General features: G+C 38.4%; 2 long non-coding RNA genes across 2 annotated transcripts in view; both read right to left on the bottom strand.

The window, feature by feature from the left end:
- Positions 1-2,755, bottom strand: part of LOC103728800 — an 8,338-nt gene extending 5,583 nt beyond the window's left edge. Inside the window, exons 1-2 of the long non-coding RNA XR_001872299.2 lie at positions 2,678-2,755; positions 1,088-1,224 (exon numbers count right to left, since the gene is read on the bottom strand). This is a non-coding gene — a long non-coding RNA (uncharacterized LOC103728800). The remainder of the gene's footprint in view (positions 1-1,087; positions 1,225-2,677) is intronic.
- A 1,807-nt stretch (positions 2,756-4,562) lies between these two features.
- LOC108490492 overlaps positions 4,563-4,958 on the bottom strand; it is a 4,062-nt gene continuing 3,666 nt past the window's right edge. The window contains exon 3 of the long non-coding RNA XR_001872300.2: positions 4,563-4,625. This is a non-coding gene — a long non-coding RNA (uncharacterized LOC108490492). The remainder of the gene's footprint in view (positions 4,626-4,958) is intronic.

Genomic DNA, 4,958 nt, shown 5'->3' with positions numbered 1-4,958 from the left:
GGGGTGGCATGCCACATTGCAGGTGTGTGTGTGTTTGGGGGGGTGGCATGCCACATTGCAGGTGTGGAAGTCCAGCACAGCTTTTTGAATTTGATCTCTCCTTTGGTTCAAGGGATGGAACTTAGGATGTCAGGCTTGTGTAGCAAGTGCCTTTGTTCACTGAGCCATCTCAGTGGCTAGTGTTTTTTTTTTTTTTTTTTTTATTTTTTTTTTTTTTTTTTTTATTGAATTTTTTTTTTATTTTTTTTTTTTTTTTTTTTTTTTTTTTGGTCTTTGAGATAGAGTCTCCCTGTAGCCTCAGGGGCCTGGAATTCACTATGTAGACCAGGCTGGCCTTGAACTCACAGCGATCCACCTGCCTCTGCCTCCCAAGTGCTGGGATAAATGGTGTGCATCACCACACCTGACCTGCTGAGGTTCAAACCCTGAGCTTCATACATGCTAGCCCCGTGTCCTATCTCTAAGCTCAACTTTAACTTGTCTGTTTTTGAGACAGGTCTTCTTGAAGCCCCAGTGGGCTTAGAACACGCTATGTGGCCTTGATCTCACAGAGTTCCACTGGCCTCTGCTGGGACTAAAGGTGTGCACCACCACTCCTGGCTCGATTTTCATACAATATAATTTGATAGTATTTGATCCCCTTTCCTATCTGAACCTCTCCTTACTGCCCTCCACCCAATTTAATGCACTCTGTAAGGCCTATAGAGTCTAATTTGTGTCCCCAAATGTCCTTCAGTGTGGGTTCATCAGATTCCCAAGACTTTTGAGAAAAGGACAGTTAGTTAACCTCACTAATGATATGGACATAGTAAATACAATCTGATAGACTTAGCTAGGTATGGTAGCATCATCCCAGTACTTGGGAAGCTGAGGCAGGATTGCCTGCATAGTGAGCACCAGACCAGCCTGAATATTCATGTATTGCCTGCACGTATGCAAATACATTAACTATACAGCCATCTCTCCAGCTCCAGAGACTTATCTTTAAGATAAACAAAATAAAAAATGTTGAATCATATCAAGAAAAGGGATTGTAGAAACTACAAGGGCCTAAAAATTTAAACTTATCAGCAGATTTAATAACTACCATTTCTCCATCATAAGTGAGACACTCTTGGAAAACATGGTCTAGGATGACATTGGTCATGGTTGCTGTTCCATAACGGGAGAGTTCTTCTTTACTGAGCATGCCATTGTGGTTTTTATCAAGATTCAAATACTGACCTTGGGAAGAAAGATAATAGGAAGATACTTAGGACCAAAATTTTTTTAACACCAAAGAATGCACATTATCAAAATTTTTTATTGCTTAGTATTTTGATTATGAAATGAAACTAATGGCCTTACAGTGAAGGTAGTGGCCTAAGAATAATGCATATCATCAGTGATCCTTGAAATGTGGATTAGAACAACTATTAAGCTAAAAATAGTTTTAAAAACTCATGAAGTCTTTGGGCTATTTCACTTTTTTTTTTTTTCTTTTGTTTTTTATTTGTGTATGTGTGTATAGCGTGCATCTATGCAAGTGTCATGCCAGTAGAGGACACTAGAGGCAGTCAGAGTCCCAGGAACTGGAGTTACAGACAGTTGTTAACTGCCATGTACATGCTGGATTTGGCCCTGGGTCCTCTGCAAGAGCAGCTAGTGTTCTTAACCTCTGAATCATCTTTCTAGCCCTTTTCACTTCTTCTTTTTTTTGTAGTATTTTTTATGTGTATGAGTGTATTGCCTGCATGTATGTAAGTGCACCTGTGTTGTGCACTGCCCTTGGAGGTCAAAAGAGGGCATCAGATCCCCTGGAACTGGAGTTACAGTTGTTAGCCACCATGTGGATGCTGGGAATTGAACCCAGGTCCTCTGTAAGAGCAGTTGGTTACCACTGAGCCATCTCTGGGCTATTTCACTTCTATTGTTTCCAGTTTGCAACCATTTAAAGCATTCATAGGTTTCTAAACTAGGTAGAGGGAGGAGTCAACAGAAAGCACTAAAACTTGATGAACTTAAAGATAGAGATGTTCCCACAATTAGCGTTAGAAGACCGTACAAAACAATGTAACAGACAAATGAAATACAGTCAATCACTGGAATGCTCTGTGAATCCTGACAACAGCATTTTATTACTAATTAAGACAATACGACAGGGTCTAGAGAGATGGCTCAGCAGTTAAGAGCAGTGGCTGCTCTTGCAGACGACCCAGGTTTGATTCCCAGCACCCATATGGCACCTGGCTGCTCTTGCAGAGGACCCAGGTTTGATTCCCAGCACCCATATGGCAGATCACAACTACTCAGTTCCAGGGGATCTGATGCCCTCTTCTGGCCTCTGTGGGCACTGCATGACATGGGTGCATTTACACACATACAGGCAATACACTCATACACATTTGAAAAAAAAAAAAAAGGCCTGGCATCATGGCGTACACCTTTAGTCCCAGCATTTGGAAGGCAGAAGCAGGAGGATCTCTGTGAGATCAAGGCCAGCCTGATCTACATAATGAGTTAGGCCAGCTGCCTTTCTCAAAAAAGCCAAAAAAAAAAAAGAAAGAAAAAAGAGTACTAATTCTTAAAGTAATAGGATACTTCGATCTTAAGGTAAAATAGCTTATGTATAAAACTGTCTCTGGAAACCAGGCACATGAAGAATGAATAGTTGAAACTTTACATAATGGGAACTTACCATAAACCCTAAGGGCAGAAGGAGCAGAAAACCAATTTGTTTCTTGACTCTCTTTTGACAGTTCCTCATCCCTAAGCTAAAGAAACACATAGACAGAATTAGAGGATAGCAATTATCAAGTGATATAATTAAGTAATTTAGAACATATTTACCTTAAGATCGAAGTCTAGGAAGCTGCATGCTAAAATATCTTGAATTTTTATCTTCCTTTTAAAAAATATAATGAAGCACAATTACTTAATTTCATTTACAGAACAAGATCAATTTAATTTTTAAGGCATTATTTTACAGAGGCAATATTTTAAAACTTCTAGCTCTTAAGTTCCAAAGGCCTTTTAATATTCCATTACAAAAAGGAAATATTTCTTAAAACTTTATATATCTACTTGTATACCCCAACTATGTAAAAATAAGCAATACACTGTTCCTAAAACCACACTACCAGAATCTGTATAAAGTTATGTCATTTTGTGAAGATGATGTCTACGAGATCTAGGCCAACCTGGTCTACATAGTGAGTTCCAGGCCAGCTGGGGCTACAGAGAGACCCTGTCTCAAAAAGACCAATAAATAAATAAATAAATAAATAAATAAATAAATAATAAATACAACAACAAGGAGACTTCTTGACAGGCTCTAGAACAGGAAACAATATAGATGTGTGGTTAAAAGGAGATGGGGTGGGGAGTGGTATATAGGAAGTTTGAATGCTACTTCCATAACTATGATTATATATATGCAGTCCAAGTCTTGGTTGCTTTATGCACAAATGCAGAAAATAACATATCTTTGTGATATGATGATGAGAAAAGTGAAAGAATCCATGTAAAATGCTTAGCACAGTACTTGGCACATAAAAGTCAAAAAAGCTATCATTCTGTAACATTTCAAAGGGAAAGAAGTGTATGTGCCAGTATTTGGGAGTTTAATGGGTCATGGTGGACTCATAGCTGAACTGGCAAAGACAGGAGACTTGAAGACTTGGATCTGGGCCTTCTCTGTCTCTTCCTCAGCCACAGTTATATGTATTCAACCTGGGCATGGTGACACACACTTGACAATGGGCAGGTTAGAACACTTGACAACGCATACTGATACAAAGCCTATTTACCAATATGACCCCCATATACAAACTTGTGAAAGAGAGAAATACATTATAGTTAAGTGACTCTCATATTGCAAAATAAATTTTTTTTCATAAAAAAGAGAACAGGGGTTGGTGAGATGGCTCAGTAGTTAATAGCACTGGCTATTTTTTGCAGAGGACTGGCTCCCAGCACCCACATTAACAGTCATCTCTAACTCCAGTTCTAGGGAATTCAATGCACTCTTCTGGCCTCCATGGGCATTGCACACACAGCTGCACTTACATACAGGCAAAACACTCACACACATTAAAAGAGAAATAAAACTTTATATATCTACTTGTATACCCCAACTATGTAAAAATAAGCAATATACTCTTCCTAAAACCCCACTACCAGAATCTGTATAAAGTTATGTCATTTTATGAACAGAGATGAAACTACTAATTTAAAAAAAAACAGCTGAGAGGATAAGAAAATGCTAAATGGGTTAGGTAACATCCTACCATCACATAGCTGATTATAGTCAGTGTGAGAAAATCCCAAAAGATCTTCATATAAACCCAAACCAAAGAACTGCTGCTACCTTCTATGTCCTTCTACTCTTCTGAGATTTTCCAGGTACTGACATTAAGAAAACACGAGAATTTTCAAGATTTCTCTAGTATTGAGATCTGTATGTAACAATATTCTCATAATACCTAAATTAGATTTTTTTGTTTTGTTTTACCTGTTCTTAGAGGGTCCAAAAAGAAGAAGAACTTCCTAACTGCTGTACAACATAGAAGGAGTAAAAGGATTTTTTCCAACCCATCTAGTTGTGGCAAAGTAGGAATTATTTCCAGTATATAGTTTTCTAAATCCTGGAAACAAAACACAATTTTGGTGTTAAATATCCAAGCTTCATTTTTTTTCACATTTATTATTTTTACTTTTTTTTAGTGTATAGGTATTATGACCGCATGTAGGTAGGTGCACCCATGGCATGCAGTGACTGAGGAGGTCAGAGAGGGCATCATATCCCCTGGAACTGAAATTACAAAATGGTTGTTAGCTGCCATGTGGGTGCTAGGAATCAAAGCTGAGTCCTTTGCAATCAGTGCTCTTAACCACTGACCTATTTCTCCAGTCTCCCAAACTTCATTTTTAAAAAATATTTTAGAGGGGCTGGAGAGATGGCTCAGTGGTTAAGAGCA

Source organism: Nannospalax galili, unplaced genomic scaffold, assembly GCF_000622305.1.
Source record: "Nannospalax galili isolate Female #2095 unplaced genomic scaffold, S.galili_v1.0 scaffold4192, whole genome shotgun sequence".
In the NCBI taxonomy this organism is placed as follows: Eukaryota; Metazoa; Chordata; class Mammalia; order Rodentia; family Spalacidae; genus Nannospalax; species Nannospalax galili.
The sequence above is the reverse complement of the archived record's forward strand: the minus strand, read 5'-3'. Positions and strand labels throughout refer to the sequence as shown.